Source organism: Mixophyes fleayi, chromosome 1, assembly GCF_038048845.1.
Source record: "Mixophyes fleayi isolate aMixFle1 chromosome 1, aMixFle1.hap1, whole genome shotgun sequence".
Classification (NCBI taxonomy): Eukaryota; Metazoa; Chordata; class Amphibia; order Anura; family Limnodynastidae; genus Mixophyes; species Mixophyes fleayi.
The window spans coordinates 219,662,385-219,680,053 of NC_134402.1; the positions used below are offsets into that span (position 1 = coordinate 219,662,385).

Below are 17,669 nucleotides of genomic sequence, written 5' to 3' on the forward strand. Positions count from 1 at the left end.
ACAGTGCATGTTTTCCATATCTCCTTGCTTAAACACAGGTGTATTCATTACTGACTGACACATTCTAACAGATCCACAGGTGGTATAATTATTTCCCTTGTCACCTGGAAAGCATGCACTGTTAGGGGTGCTGAGGACTGGAGTTGAGAAACACTGCTTTAAGGGAAGATTTTTTTGGGTTTTCTGAAGACATGAGCGGGCTCGGATTATCGAAAATACCCGAACAGTGCTCGGATTGCCCTCGGATCCGCACTGTTCGGGTATTTCCGGCGGGGAGAAACACTGAAAGCGAGGCTCTGACTCCAAATCCCGCCGTCGGATCTCGCGAGACTCGGATTGTATAAATTCCCCACTTGCCGCCGCCATCTTCTGTCGGGCATTGATCAGAGAAGCGGGAGGTTGGGTTTTTTAGTGGTGCTGTGTCCTGTCACTCTGTCCTGCTGAGTCCAGTGGTGCTTTGTCCCGTGCTCTGTCCTGCTGAGTCCAGTGGTGCTTTGTCCTGTGCTCTGTCCTGCTGAGTCCAGTGGTGCTTTGTCCTGTGCTCTGTCCTGCTGAGTCCAGTGGTGCTGTGTCCTGTGCTCTGTCCTGCTGAGTCCAGTGGTGCTGTGTCCTGTGCTCTGTCCTGCTAAGTCCATTGTTATAAAAAAATTATAAAACAATTATAATTTTTTTTTTTATAAAAGAATTATAAAAAAAGTAAAAAAAAAATTCAACTGCAATATCTGACTACGTTCACTGTTCCTGCAGTAAAAAGGAATTTCTACTGCAATATTAAATTAGGTTCACTGTTCCTGCAGTCCAGAAATATTAGTACTGCAATATTAAACTACGTTCACTTTTCCTGCAGTCCAGAAATATTAGTACTGCAATATTAAACTACGTTCACTGTTCCTGCAGTCCAGAAATATTAGTACTGCAATATTAAACTACGTTCACTGTTCCTGCAGTCCAGAAATATTAGTACTGCAATATATAAATACGTTCACTGTTCCTGCAGTCCAGAAGTATTAGTACTGCAATATTAAACTACGTTCACTGTTCCTGCAGTCCAGAAATATTAGTACTGCAATATTAAATTACGTTCACTGTTCCTGCAGTACAGAAATATTATTACTTGGATATTAAACTACGTTCACTGTTCCTGCAGTCCAGAAATATTATTACTTCGATATTAAACTACGTTCACTGTTCCTGCAGTACAGAAATATTATTACTTGGATATTAAACTACGTTCACTGTTCCTGCAGTCCAGAAATATTATTACTTCGATATTAAACTACGTTCACTGTTCCTGCAGTCCAGAAAGATTATTACTGCAATATTAAACTACGTTCACTGTTCCTGCAGTACATAAATATTAGTACTGCAATATTTAACTACGTTCACTGTTCCTGCAGTACAGAAATATTATTACTTGGATATTAAACTACGTTTACTGTTCCTGCAGTCCAGAAATATTATTACTTGGATAGTAAACTACTTTCACTGTTCCTGTAGTCCAGAAATATTATTACTTCGATATTAAACTACGTTCACTGTTCCTGCAGTCCAGAGATATTATTACTTCAATATTAAACTACGTTCACTGATCCTGCAGTACAGAAATATTATTACTTCGATATTAAACTACGTTCACTGTTCCTGCAGTACAGAAATATTATTACTTGGATATTAAACTACGTTCACTGTTCCTGCAGTCCAGAAATATTATTACTTCGATATTAAACTACGTTCACTGTTCCTGCAGTCCAGAAAGATTATTACTGCAATATTAAACTACGTTCACTGTTCCTGCAGTACATAAATATTAGTACTGCAATATTTAACTACGTTCACTGTTCCTGCAGTACAGAAATATTATTACTTGGATATTAAACTACGTTTACTGTTCCTGCAGTCCAGAAATATTATTACTTGGATAGTAAACTACTTTCACTGTTCCTGTAGTCCAGAAATATTATTACTTCGATATTAAACTACGTTCACTGTTCCTGCAGTCCAGAGATATTATTACTTCAATATTAAACTACGTTCACTGATCCTGCAGTACAGAAATATTATTACTTCGATATTAAACTACGTTCACTGTTCCTGCAGTACAGAAATATTATTACTTCGATATTAAACTACGTTCACTGTTCCTGCAGTCCAGAAATATTATTACTTGGATATTAAACTACGTTCACTGTTCCTGCAGTCCAGAAATATTATTACTTCGATATTAAACTACATTCACTGTTCCTGCTGTACCAAAAAATAGGCTCTGCTGTATAACTCCAGTCCAGTGGTACTCTCCTGTGCCGCATATCATTTTTAAAGGCTTTGCCGAGTGTGTGTGGTTTAGGGGTACGCTCTCTTGTGCTGCATATAATGGAGTACCAAAATTTAGAGGATAAAGTAGGGAAAGATTAAGAACCACTTCCTCCTAATGCTGAAGCTGCTGCCACTAGTCATGACATAGACGATGAAATGACATCAACGTCGTCTGCCAAGGCCGATGCCCAATCTCATAGTAGAGGGCATGTAAAATCCAAAAACCCAAAGTTCACAAAAATTTGCGAAAAAAGAAAATTAAAATCATCTGAGGAAAAACGTGAACTTGCCAATATGCCATTTACGACACGGAGTGGCATGGAACGGCTTAGGCCCTGGCCCGTGTTCATGACTAGTGGTTCAGCTTCACCCAAGGATCTAAGCCCTCCTCCCCCCCTCTAAAAAATTTAAGAGAGTTAAGCTGTCATCAACAACACATCAAACAACTCTGCCTTCTAAAGAGATGTCATCACAAATCCCTAAGGCGAGTCCAAGGGTGTTGGTGGTTGCGAAGCCTGACCTTCCCATCACTGTATGGGAAGAGGTGGCTCCTTCCACCATTTGCAGCACGCCCTCTGCATATGCTGGAAGGATCACCCACAGTCCAGTTACAGATTTGGCTAATGAAGGTGTCAATGTTGTACACCGGGAGGAAGATATTGATGTAGCTGGCGCTGAGGAGGAACTTGACGAGGAGGATGCTGATGTGGTTATCTTAAATGGGGCACCAGGGGGGGAAACAGTTGTTGTCCATGGGAAGAAAAAGCCCATCGTCATGCCTGGCCAGAAGACCAAGAAATCCACCTCTTCGGTCTGGAATTATTTCTATCCCAATCCGGACAACAATAGTATGGCCATATGTACCTTATGTAAAGCTCAAATAAGCAGGGGTAAGGATCTTGGCCACCTAGGGACATCCTCCCTGATACGTCATCTGAATAACCTTCATAATTCAGTGTTTAGTTCAGGAACTGTGGCTAGGACCGTCAGCAGTCCAGGGACACCTAAATACCTTGGTCTGAGGACTGAGTCCTCTTCAATCCGGGTTTCTTCCGGAGGATCCTGCAGTGCTACGCCTACTACTGCCGCTGCTGCTGTTGCTGCTGGTAGTCGGTCATCTTCCCAGAGGGGAAGTCGTAAGAACGCTACGTCTTTCACTAAACAGTTGACCGTACAACAGTAGTTTGCCATGAGCACGAAGTACGACAGTAGTCATCCTATGGCACAGTGGATAACTGCGGCCGTAACAGCTATGTTGGTGTTAGACGTGCGTCCGGTGTCCGCCATCAGTGGAGTGGGATTTAGACGGTTGATGGAGGTATTGTGTCCCCGGTACCAAATCCTGTCGAAATTCTACTTCACTAGGCAGGCGATACTCGGGATGTACAGAGAAGTACGAAAAAGTGTCCTCAATGCTCTGAAAAATGCAGTTGTACCCACTGTCCACTTAACCACGGACATGTGGACAAGTGGTTCAGGGTAAACTAAGGACTATATGACTGTGACAGCCCACTGGGTAGATGCATCGCCTTCCGCAGCAACAGCAGCAGCAGCATCAATAGCATTTCCAAAACGCCTGCTCGTTCCAAGGCAGGCAACGTTGTGTATCACAGGTTTTAATAATTGGCACAACACTGACAGCCTCTTAGAGAAACTGAGGGAAATAATCTCGCAGTGACTTACCCCACTTAAACTCTCCTGGGGATTTGTGGTGTCGGACAACGCCAGTAACATTGTGCGGGCATTACATATGGGCAATTTCCAGCACGTGTCATGTTTTGCCCACACAATAAATTTGGTGGTGCAGCATTACCTGAAGAGTGACAGGGGTGTGCAGGATATGCTTGCGGTGGCCCGCAAAATTGCTGGACACTTTTGGCATTCTGCCACTGCCTACCGCAGACTCGAGCAACATCAAAAAAGCCTGAACCTGCCCTGCCATCACCTCAAACAAGAGGTTGTGACGCGCTGGAACTCCATCCTCTATATGCTGCAGAGGATGGAGGAGCAGCAAAAGGACATTCAAGCCTACACAGCCACCTACGACATAGGCAAAGGAGTGGGGATGCGCCTGAGTCAAGCGCAGTGGAGACTGATTTCCGTGTTGTGCAAGGTTCTCCAACCGTTTGAACTTGCCACACGAGAAGTCAGTTCTGACACTGCCAGCTTGAGTCAGGTGATTCCCCTGATCAGGCTGTTGCAGAAGCAGCTGGAGAAAGTGAGGGAGAAGCTGTTAAAGCATTGCGATTCCACAAAGCATGTAGCTCTTGTGGATGAAGCCCTTCGTATGCTTTGCCAGGATTGGCTGCATTGGATGCTGTCACCTTTGAAAAAATGGTGGAGGATTACTTTGCTGACACCATCCAAGTAGACATGTCAGACAGTCCTTATTCTTACTGGCAGGAAAAAAAGGCAGTTTGGAAGCCCCTGTACAAACTAGCTCTATTTTACCTGAGTTGTCCCCCCTCCAGCAGAGCCGAATTTAGACCTCATGGGGCCCTAGGCAAGATACTGGTTTGGGGCCCCCTCCCTGAAAAAATCCATAGCACTATAATTTTTTAGCATAACATATACCCCTATTCAGGGGCTGGCTGGCAGACTTTAGCCCGGGGGGGAAGCATATAGAACCAGCCCATAAGTAGCGGCCCATTTTTAAAGGGTGGTCTCACTGCCGGCCCTGGCAGGGCCCTGTGGGGACCGCTGGGCCCTAGGCAATTGCCTTGGTTGCATAGTGGTAAATCCTGCCCTGCCCTCCAGTGTGTACTCCGAAAGAGTTTTTAGTGCAGCGGGGAACCTGGTCAGTGAGCGGCGAAGGAGGTTGCTTCCGCAAAACGTTGAGAAGATGATGTTCATAAAAATGAATTATCAATTCTTCAATCAAGACCAGCACTGGTACACACTGAAGGGGGCGAGGAATCTGAGGATGAGGATGAGGACGACATCTTGCCTCAGTAGAGCCAGTTTAGTTTGTAAAGGGAGAGATGAATAGCTTTTTTTGTGTGAGGGCCCAAACAAACCAATCATTTCAGCCACAGTTTTGTAGGCCCTGTCGCTGAAATGATTGGTTTGTTAAAGTGCGCATGTCCTATTTCAACAACATAAGGGTGGGTGGGAGTGCGGAGTGCCCAAGGACAATTCCATCTTGTACCTCTTTTTTTGGCATTATGTGCTCTTTGGGGCCTAGTTTTTCAAACTGCCATCCTGTCTGCCACTGCAGTGCCACTACTAGATGGGCCACGTGTTTGTGCCGCCCACTTGTGTCGCTTAGCTTAGACATCCAGCTATCTCGGTGCAACCTTTTGGCCTAAAAACAATATTGTGAGGTGTGAGGTGTTCAGAATAGACTGGAAATTAGTGGAAATGATTGTTATTGAATGTTATTGAGGTTAATAATAGCGTAGGAGTGGGAAAAACAAAACAAAACTGTTTTTTAGACCTTTTTATGCTTTTTTTAAAGAAAAATCAGAACCCAAAACCCTAAATCAGAACCAAAACCTTGAGTGGGGTGTTTTGGCAAAACAAATCAGAACCAAAAACCTCAAGCTAATCAGCATCCAAAACCCAAAACACTAAAAGTGGCCTGTGCACACCCCTAGTTTTCTGTACACCAAGGTCCTGATAGGAGCAAAGCAAAAAAAGGAATATATTTCCTCCTAACTTTTTTAATTCACAAAGTGTAAGGAGATGCACAGTTAAATGACACAGACAAACAAACAGGGGACAACCTCTGATACCTGCCAGTAACAAGCTTCACCTACTGGAGCCGGCCATACCACTTCTTATTTCACAATCCTGGACATTGCAACTTTGTAATTATATCTTTGTTTTCTCTCTTTATGTCCCTGATTCGCTCTAACCATCCAGCTACTCAACTTCTGCTTTCCACATACTTTCTCTCCACTTCTCAACACTTCACTCTTGCCCCATCTCTTCACTGCTCTCCTGCCAATAACTCCCCTCCCACTAACATCCCATTACCTTTGAATTTATTGCTCTTAGCGGAACTTACCCGAACTTAGCAGATCCGAGTACTTTTGCGCTTTGTTGGAATTGAAAACGAGGCAAAACGTCATCGTTACGTCGTCGGATCTTGCGCCATTTCACAGAGGGACACAGAAGGGTTAGCACAGTCTGTAGAGCAGTTGGGCAGCAACATAGGTAAAATAGAAAGAGGAGGGGGTAGCAGTGTTCTTCAAATTCTACAGTGACATTCAGGAGAGCTCCATTGCTAATTGTCATTGCTGAAATAGAATTAATAGGGCAGACTTGGTCTTCTAAATCTGCAGTCCCATAATGTACAGTGTTATATAGGTAACACACAAAGAGAAGAGCTACATTGCTCCATTGCTAATTGTCATTGCTGAACTACAAATACTAGTGCTGGCAGGCTTGGTGTAAATCTGAAGTCAAATTGTATGGTGTTATACATGGCAGCCAAGAGGGGAGGGGGCGATTACTAATTACCCGGGCCCGGGCATGCTAGGGGGCCCGGCCCAGGCCCTCACTCTTGAGTGAGTTTTTGTTTGTTTTTTTAACTTTTATTTTTTGGGGGTTTTTTGCGCAGAAAATGTGAGTAGATCGTGGCGCTGGCATCCCTCTTTCCTCCTCCATTTGCACTGAATGTCGGGCGTGACGTCATCACGTCACACCCGACATTCAGTGAGGAGCGGCTCAGCAGAAAAGGCAGAAGGAAAAAGACAGAAGAGAGAAAAGAGGAGAAAAGAAAAGAAAGATGAAAGAAGGCAAAACAGAGGTAGGTAAAAGAGTGAAGGAACGCAGAGAGGCACAGGTGGATGAAGAAGGGGGGGATAAAAGGCCCAGGGGGATGAAGAAGTGGCAGGGGGGGAAGGGGGGAAGCCCAGGGGGATGAAGAAAGGGGGAGAGATAAAAGGCACAGGGGGATGAAGACGGGGGGAGCTAAAAGGCACAGGGGGATGAATAAGTGGGGGGGAGATAAAAGGCACAGGGGGATGAAGAAGTTGGGGGGTGATAAAAGGCACAGTGGGGGTGAAGAAAGAGGGGGAGATAAAAGGCACAGAATGATGAAGAAGGGGGATAAAAGGCACAGGCTGATGAAGAAAGGGGGGATAAAAGACACAGGGTGATGAAGAAAGGGGGGTTAAAAGGCAAAGGGGGATGAAAAAGGGGATGGAGCTAAAACGCACAGGGGAATGAAGAAAGGGGAGGGATAAAAGGCAAAGGGGAATGAAGAAGGGGGGGGAGCAGCATGGCCCAGCTTGATGAAGCGGGGTGGGGGGGTGCAGCATGGCAGAGTGTGAAGAGTGGCAAAAGCAGCATGGCACAGTGTGATGAAGGGGGAAAAGCAGAATGGAGGTCGCAGTCCGATCATAAGGGGGCATAGCGTGGTTGTGATGAAGGGGCACAGTGTGATCATAAGGAGGCAAAGCGTGGTGATGACAAAGGGGCACAGTAATGTGTGTGTGATGGCACAGGGAGATTTTGGCAATGTAGTGTTTGTGAGGTAGATGGTGGCTACTTAATGGGTGCTATTTTGATTGTGGGGTAATGGTGGGCAATATAATAGTGGGGACTATTAATTTAAGATGGGGTGGTATGGGGGCTATTGAATGTGGGGGTGAGTTTGAGGAGAATGAGGTCTCTTTATTGAATGTGACTATGAATTACTTAATGAGCAAAAATTATCCTGTGCGCTCACTGACTAAATAATTAAAATACTAATATGTATTGTATGGTGTACCAGATGTATGGTAGTGGGTAACCTCTACTGATTGGACAATACTCTATGGCATATAAGGTCTCATTTATTGATCCCTATACATTTATTAGCTGAGATAAGATAAAAGACAATTGAATAAACAATTCTAGAACATATGGATACATGTACTTATACTGCGCTGAAAAGTCCAAAGTCAGGATAAAGCAGATCAAAAAAATAGTTCTAAAACTTATAAAAACATATAGCTAGAATAACGAACCAAAAAATGTTTTCTGTGCACTCACTGGCTAAGTAATCTCGTATTAATATATAATATGTATATGGTGCCTGGTGCTGGTCACAAATTGGTTCCACTATTGGACAAGCTGGTATGATAAATATCACCTTTTTAATTTTCTATACATTCCAACTAAAACAGAATAAAAACGGGTATCTTGAATATACAATGCTAAACAAATGCAGTTCAAATGCAATTAAGACATATATAATAGTGTTTGGCTGAAATCCCAAGGCTGGGATAGATGTACTATTACCAATATAGTGAATACAGATATCTCTATACAATCATGCAGTTGGTAATTAAAATCCAGTGAATAAAAGTTCAAATATAAAATAATGTTCGCGTATTGATGGATGGAACGACACTATCAATTGTTGCAAATGTGTAATGTTTCGGAAACAGAAAATCACTGCAATACTTGTCGTGGATGGTCACATGTGATGATTTGTATCTGGGCTGAAACGATGTAATGATATTGCTAGACGCTAAGCAATTATGAATAGTATGCAGATCGTCCTGTGTCCAATAATGAGGCTCCCCATACAACTGGAGCTAATACTTGCGGTTGGAGATGTATTTGTCCAGGCTTAGATATCCCGCTCTGGGGTGGGCGCGAGCGAGCGGATGTCAGTGTCCAGATAGAATCCACGTTAGCGGGTGATCAGTCCCGCTACTGTGGAGATGGAGTAGCGGTCCACGAGCAGCGTGCGGCACGCTTCCAGTGCTAACTTCCGCGTCTGAGGTCACTTCCAGTCGGGTTGCTATTGGCCAATAGACGGATGAGGGCAGAGTCCCAACGCGTTTCGTCTTAGCAGACTTTCTCAAGGGAGATATTTCCAATATTAGTGGGTGATCATTTATAGAGCTGTATATAGAGTTGTATAATAATCTCTGATTGGGTGATCGCGCTGTTAGTCTATCTATGGTCCATGGTGTGCCTAATCGTTCAAGTGTTTATACACTCAAACTTTATGAACCCTGGGAGCCATGATGCAGAATTAAACCTGTAATATAATGGGATCAATGGGAATACATATCAAAACCTTCTGGTTGCATGCATATAGCATATATATCGGGATAACTCATGTGATAGCCCAATCATATGCATAAAAACAGATATGTGCATGTCTGACAAATAAATATATGGTATAAATATGAAGGTTACTAAATGCATGTATCTGCACAATATACAATTACGCAAGATGTATATAATTTAATGTACTCGTCTTGAATTGACAACTTTGACATGCCTAAGCAGTTTTGTTTGTAAGGATATTTATAAGGATGGTCTTCGTGTGTACATATAAATTTGTACATATACTGACTAATCCATATGCTGGATTAAGTACACAAAAGTGTGTACAATAAATACAAATCTGTGCGTAGTTAAGAGCATAATAGTGATCTAATATATTCCCTGCATAAGTGTGTACAATAAATACAAATCTGTGCGTAGTTAAGAGCATAATAGTGATCTAATATATTCCCTGCATATAACGACACCTGATGAACTGAATGTTCATACTGTACCTCCGTTCAGTCATATATGTATATTGTCATGATATATTTGATGTATAACGTTATGATGACAATGTAGACAATATCACTGTTAGTGCCGGTAGGCTTCCTTGTACGGCCACCTGCCCATATATACCAGTATGAACACAGTCCAAATGGAGAGGCGAGTTCCTACTGCACTAGGTGTTCTCGGGTAGTCTCCTATCCCGTTACTTACCTAGCTCCGCCTTGCTTGGCTTCCAAGTTCGGGTGGGTTTGGGCATGGCCAAGGTGTTGTACAGATGGCACTACCGTAAAAGGACAACTCTATACATCAATGCAAGGTGAGGTCTAATTCTATGTTTAGTCCATTTGGAGTAAGGGTTCTGACAAAATAAATAGCTTTGGATTCCTCCCTATTCAATTTGGGTATTATGTTACCCCCTCTCCAATTCTGGGTCACATGTTTAATACCAATAAAGGTTGTGCCATGATGGCTGCAGTTATGGGTGTCCTTATAGTGTCTGGATAGGTGATGATTTTCGAATCCTATCCTAATATTTCTTAGATGTTCCCTGATCCTAGTTTTGAGGGTGTAAGGAACAGAGGGCCAGGTATTGTTTCATCTATCCATGGGAAAAGGCTCGAGTCCTACGGCCATACCACCTTGGCCATGCCCAAACTCACCCGAACTTGGAAGCCAAGCAAGGCTGAGCTAGGTAAGTAACGGGATAGGAGACTACCCGAGAACACCTAGTGCAGTAGGAACTCGCCTCTCCATTTGGACTGTGTTCATACTGGTATATATGGGCAGGTGGCCGAACAAGGAAGCCTACCGGCACTAACAGTAATATTGTCTACATTGTCATCATAACGTTATACATCAAATATATCATGACAATATACATATATGACTGAACGGAGGTACAGTATGAACATTCAGTTCATCAGGTGTAGTTATATGCAGGGAATATATTAGATCACTATTATGCTCTTAACTACGCACAGATTTGTATTTATTGTACACACTTATGCAGGGAATATATTAGATCACTATTATGCTCTTAACTACGCACAGATTTGTATTTATTGTACACACTTTTGTGTACTTAATCCAGCATATGGATTAGTCAGTATATGTACAAATTTATATGTACACACGAAGACCATCCTTATAAATATATAAATATATAAATATCCTTACAAACAAAACTGCTTAGGCATGTCAAAGTTGTCAATTCAAGACGAGTACATTAAATTATATACATCTTGCGTAATTGTATATTTTGCAGATACATGCATTTAGTAACCTTCATATTTATACCATATATTTATTTGTCAGACATGGACATATCTGTTTTATGCATATGATTGGGCTATCACATGAGTTATCCCGATATATATGCTATATGCATGCAACCAGAAGGTTTTGATATGTATTCCCATTGATCCCATTATATTACAGGTTTAATTCTGCATCATGGCTCCCAGGGTTCATAAAGTTTGAGTGTATAAACACTTGAACGATTAGGCACACCATGGACCATAGATAGACTAACAGCGCGATCACCCAATCAGAGATTATTATACAACTCTATATACAGCTCTATAAATGAACACCCACTAATATTGGAAATATCTCCCTTGAGAAAGTCTGCTAAGACGAAACGCGTTGGGCCTCCGCCCTCATCCGTCTATTGGCCAATAGCAACCCGACTGGAAGATTTTAACACACACAGCAATAGCCTGCCAGCACTAGGGTTAAGACTAAATAGAGTGGGGAGCAATTGATTTTTGTTTTAAAAAATAAATAAATAACATGCTACTTTTCACAATTTTGATGAGAGCTGACTGAGGTCAGGCACAACCACCCCCCCCCCCTTAAAAAAAAATAATAACGTTTAAATACATGCACCACTAATGGATTTTTTTAAAGGGGGAACTTTCAAAAAATTATTAATTATTACACTTTTATTTTTTAAAAAAATAGTACTTTTCAGTTTTTAGGTTATTTTTATGAACTTTTACACCTATTTTTTCAGTTTAATGTATATTTTTCTTAACTTAATAAAAAAATGTTTTCTTTGAGCAGACCAAGGAGGTGCGAGATGAAACAGCAGATTTGCCTGTTTCACCCACAGCGTTAAAAAACAATTGAATAGCTTTTTCCGCTGAGAGTTCGCATCCAGCCTATACTTTAACATTGACAAACGTTTGGAGCTCGATAAGACCGTTTCGGGAAAAAATAAATAAAAAAATTTGAATTGCGGGAGAAGTTTCCGCGCTCGAAAATAAGAAAAAAAAAAAAAGACGTAACGCGCTCCAAATAACAAACTAGTTAACAATTGAATACCCCCCTTAGAATGTAAATACTATTAATTTATTGCTGGGGCTGTATGTTGGGAGAGAAATAGGTTTATTTATTAAATGGGAATACTATTATTTTAATGTTGGGGCTGGAGGACGCCTAATTATTAATCATGGGTGCTATTGATTTAACGTCTGGGCTGGTTGCAATTTTCTAAATGTACCCATTTTTTTTCCAAATAGGGCCCCCCAACATTCCAGGACCCAGACAAGCCGCAACTAAAGAAACCTGCAGCCACATGTGGTGAAAGTGAGAAGAACAGGTAGTAGAGAGCAGGAGAGTCTGTGAAATGTTGTGATTCTGGTGGGACAATCCTAATTTTGGGTGAGTGTTCTGCCCAATGTAAGGTGCAGGCCAAGACTGTAAACTCTTTCTGTACACACTGCATTCTTTCTATACTACACTGAGGTGCTAGACGTCCTGAATGTCAGGAGTACTTGGACATATGTCACGCTCCAGTGAATTCAGGGCTTGATGCATAGCCATGCCCCCAATTGTATGACCACACGAACGGCGGCGCAAATTATTTTCAGATGTTCACCAGTAAGGGGTGCCCGATGAAAAAGTTGTACCAGGACCCTGAATTCCTCTTGGCAGCCCTGATGTTATATGCGTTACACACAAAGAGGAGAGCTCCATTGCTCCATTGCTAATTGTCATTGCTAAAATACAAATACTAGTGCTGGCAGGCTTAGTGTATATCTGCAGTCAAATTGTACGGTGTTATATACGTTACACACAAAGAGGAGAGCTCCATTGTTAATTGTCAATGCTGAAATACAAATACTAGGGCTGGCAGGATTGTCTTCTAAATTTGAAGTCAAATTGTACGGTGTTATATACGTTAAACAACAAAGAGTAAATCTCCATTGCTCTATTGCTAATCGTCATTGCTGAAATAGAAATAATAGGGCTGGCATGCTTGGTCTAAATCTGCGGTTACATTTTACTGTACCATAGCTCACTCAGAAACAGGAGAGGCGAGGTTCTGTGCTGAAACAGAAATTGTAATAATAGGACTGTCAGTGTTCTTAAAAGTCTCCAGTGACATTCTACTGTGCCGTAGCTCATAAAGAAACAGGAGGCGTGGCATTGTTCTTGTCACTCTCCAGTCTCAGTCATGATGATACTAATCAATCTACCTGATGTGCTAAAGCCTATATTCAAGTGCACAGTGGTTTTAAGTCAGGGAAACAAAAATAAAAAGCTTGTACCTTTTTAAAGAAAAAAAACCCTCTATAATAAAGATGAAAGTTTACTGTAGAAAAACATAAAAATGCCAAGATGCCATTCTACCCAAATATTACCAAGCATACCAGCATCAGGTAGCTCCCTTCTCTCAGCTAGATTTCAGCACCCGCAATCTACACTGTCATCATATTCATCCTCATCAATGTGTACATCATCCTCAAACAATACTAATTCATCCCCGCTGGAATCCACCATCACAGAAGTCTGTGTACTTAGATGTAATTGCCTGTAATGGCCTTCCTCATGGAATTTGTAGTTAATTTTATGGCAGAGCTGTCACGATTTTTGGGCAATTCTTTTAGACCAGACCAAATGTCAATATGTTGTGCTGACTCATATGCGCACCACTGGGTGTCTTGGGAAAGCTTAGATTTTTCCTAGAAGCAGTTGGCCAAGAAACCAAAGGAGGAGACGTCGTTGTGCCATGTACCACTTGAGCTGTCAGCCTGCTGACCAGGAGCTCAATGCATCTTTTGAGATCTGGGTCAGTTGGAAAGAAAGAAAACACATAGCTCTTAAACCAAGGATCAAGCACAGTTGCCAAAATGTAGTGATCCGATTCAGTGGCACACGCAGGGGGGGGTCTCTGAGTCTCCAGAAACCCCCCCTGCGCTAACTAAGTGGGCGCTATAGCTGCACTGTCCTATACAGCAGCCGCGGCGCTGTCAAAGAAGCGTCCGCGGCGGTGCTGTAGTGTATACAGCACCGCCGTGGACGCTTCTTAGACAGCGCCGCGGCTGCTGTATAGGACAGCGCTGAAGAAACGGAGCTGCTGCGCATGCGGGGGGTGGTTTTTTTTTTTGGGTCGGGGGGAAACCCCCCCAGACAATCCTCCATTCGCCCCTGCGATTTCAAGATGTTGATATCTCTTGGATTCTTTGGAAGCGAATTAATTACTTAATCTACAATTCCAATAGAGTTAGCAGATTTGCTTTGTTTAATTTCCAACTTCAATTTCTCTAGCTGCTTCTCAAAAAGTCTAATTAGGGTAATCACTTGACTCAAGCTAACCATGCCTGCACTCTCTTCACAGGTGACTACTTCGCTAGACTAAAGTGCATTGCCCCTCAAATTCTGTTCTTCTTGCAGCTGCTGCATTCTCCTACATGCTGTTGCAGAATGTCGAAAATGAACCGAAATTATTCGGCACAAGACAGCATCTCCTGCATGTCACTGTCATTTTTTAAAAAAAATTCTGTACCACCAAGTTGATTGTGTGAGCAAAACAGTGAATGTGATGGAATGCCCCCAGCTGTAACGCTCTAACAATATTGGTGGCGTTATCAGAAATCACATTAATCTCAGGAGAGGCCAAGCAGGATTAGCCATGTTGCAATGACATCCCTTAGTTTTTCATCATGTGCTGCCCACAAACAGGTTGTCAGCGGTATACCTCTTAGTGAAGCAGATGCTACCCAGAATAGCCTCCCTCTGAAAGATCTGGCGTTGTTTGTTAGATACTGCTGCTGTTCCTGTTGCTGAAGGCGTTTTACCAACCCAGTGTGCTATCACAGTCATATAATCTTTAGTTTTCTCAGTTCCGCTTGTTCCCATATCTGTGGTTAAGTGTACAGTGGGTAGAATGGCATTTTGTATCACAATTATTTTCTCTTTTGTAACCTTCTGGTACAGGTGAGGAATTGTTTTTCTAGTAAAATGGTGCCGTGATGAAATTTGGTAACATGGACACAAGACCTCAATTAACTGTCTAAAACCAGCTCCATTAATAGTGGATATTGGACGCAGACCTAATACTAGCATAGTCGCCATGGTGTCTGTGATCCGCTTTGCGACTAGGTGATAGCTTTCATACTTGCTTCCTCTTGCAAAGTATTGTTTAACAGTCAATTGTTGTAAATTACTACTAGTCTTCTTCTTGGTCTGCTTCTGTGTTGGAGATCCACCCCCAGCAGCAGAAGCAGCAGCAATGGGACTAACGCTCAAGGTTTCTTCAGAGGAGTCCTGGATAGGGGAGGAGTCATCTCGCATTAGCAAGTTGCATGCAGGACTAACTCCGATCACTTGTGAGGATATTGATGATGAAGGTGTTGGGGGTGTAGATTGCAGGTGCTGGGATCTAGATGAGAGAAGGGAGGTAGCTGATGCTGAACTGCTTGTTGTTATTTTTTTAGCATAAGTTTCTGATTTTCCCAAGAGCTTGCCATGAACTCGCTTCAAATGGCATACTGACTGTGGCTTTGCAATGCTACAAATGGCTAGACAACTGTTGTCAGAATTTGGGTAAAAATAATTCCTCATATAAGAGGTGGATTTTTTGGTCTTATGCCCAGGCATGACAATGGCTTTTTTTTATCACTGGCAAGAACTGCTGTAGTCTTTGTTTGAAAGTGTATGAAAATAATATTGTGACCTGTGAGGTGGTCAAAATTGACTGCAAATTAATTGAAATTAGTGTTATTGAGGTTAACAATAATGTAGGAATAAAAAAGCGCAAAATTATGTGATCTTATCATATTTTAGCAATTTTTCTAAAAGGTACAGAACCAAACCCAAAACACATGAGGGCGGTTTTTCCAAAACCAGAACACAAAGTTAATCCAGATCCAAAACCAAAATCAGAACACGGGGGTCAGTGAACATCTCTACTTTATACATTATTGATTATATTGCCACTGTCATACCACCCTGGTCACCATTCTGGTTTCTGCTCTACCTAGACCCAGACATTATGGCCCCTGCATTTTCTGAGCCCCTGCATCATTCTGGATGTTGCCCAAATAGGCCTCTGCGCCATCAAGACCCTCCAGGACACTGTAGCACCTAGGCCTTTGCATGATCATGGCACCATCTAGGCCTCTCTACATCATGGCCTCTGTAAATTGCAGAATATGCAACATAGTGAACCCCACTATGACTCTTGTTCTCACTTGCTCCTTTTGTCTCTCATTACACTCTCCCTTTAAAAATGTAAGCTCTCCTGAACAGGGTCCTTTCATGTTTCATGTCTGTACCCTGTGTCTGTTCACTCTCCATCCTCCTCTCTGACCTGTTTCGTATTCTTCTGAATTGTTTTTGTATGCCCTGCAATTTGTTTTGTTTATTCTATCCATGCATTTATTATTCTGCTTATCTGTACATATTGTTCTTATCTATTTGTACTAATGTAATTTTGTTGTATGTTCTAACCCCCTATGTACAGCACTGTAGAACCCTTGTGGTTTCTTAGAAATAAAAGATAGTAAGAATAAAAGATATAATAAGCATATGGGCAATACCTTTATGAATTACATGGTGTAAAGAAAAAGCAAATACTACTAATTATAAGTATAAAATTCAACTAATATACATGTTCTTACTTTCATATGACGTTAGATCTGACTCATGCAGCATTCTGTGTATTTGTCTGTCAAGGAAAATGGGTGGTGCTTGAGTAAGGTAGCAACGGTTTAGATACAGAAGGTGAAGTGCAGGACTGTCACGTAACTCTTCACTATTCATAATGTCAGAGGCAATCGATCAGACAAGTGTGCTGATGCTTACGTTTTCATTTAAAGTAATCTTATATACACGTGTGCATGTCTAAAGCTATGTCAATTTAAGTTTCAAAATACATCAGCTCAGATTGCAAATGAGAGCTTGGCATATGCTGTCTAACTGGAATAGTAATTGTTAAAATGTAACACTTACCTTCAATATCATATAAATGATGCAGATACTGAATGTAATAGGAGCAAGTAGGACTTTGTACTGGACATTGTATGTAAGCTCAGGGGAAAAGTGCAGCAAAGCGGTTAAAACTGCAGACCTGTAATCACTTCTCAAGTAAAAAGACGGCACATTCCTCAAATAGTTTGCAGGCTCTTCAGTGACCTTTCTTCAGTAAATATGATAAAAGTACTGTACAAATGCATGTGTGTACCGGAGCTGGGAAAGCAGTCTGGCTCCTATCTAGTCACAATGACTCATCTAAAATTCATTGTAGTGGAGAAAGCAAAAACACTGCAATCCTACAAGCGACAGCAAAGGGCCTGCTGATGCCCTCCTAATCTGCATCTCATGACTTATTTTACACTAATTTAAAAAGCAATGTGGTTTGTTCTGCAAGTCTGTATGCTGCATTTCTTATTGGCCAGAGTACATTCATACTATATATTTTTCCTACACATAAATATTTAATTCAGATATATATTATCTGCCTAAGTATAGTATAATAAGAGGAGGTGGGGTCTTAAATTTATTACTGCCATAGCAACTAAAATTGTGCTTGTTATAACGTGACAGTGTAAGAGTTAACTAAATTG

At 41.8% G+C, this 17,669-nt stretch overlaps 1 protein-coding gene and 1 pseudogene across 1 annotated transcript in view; one reads left to right on the top strand and one right to left on the bottom strand.

Moving 5' to 3' along the window:
• The window catches only part of LOC142150063 (kelch-like ECH-associated protein 1A), an 83,539-nt gene extending 66,279 nt beyond the window's left edge, over positions 1 to 17,260 (bottom strand). Inside the window, exon 1 of the mRNA XM_075205325.1 lies at positions 17,056 to 17,260. The gene's annotated coding sequence lies outside the window, so the exon portion shown is untranslated. The remainder of the gene's footprint in view (positions 1 to 17,055) is intronic.
• LOC142136294 (5S ribosomal RNA) lies at positions 10,438 to 10,556 on the top strand (annotated as a pseudogene).
• Positions 17,261 to 17,669: the final 409 nt, after the last annotated feature.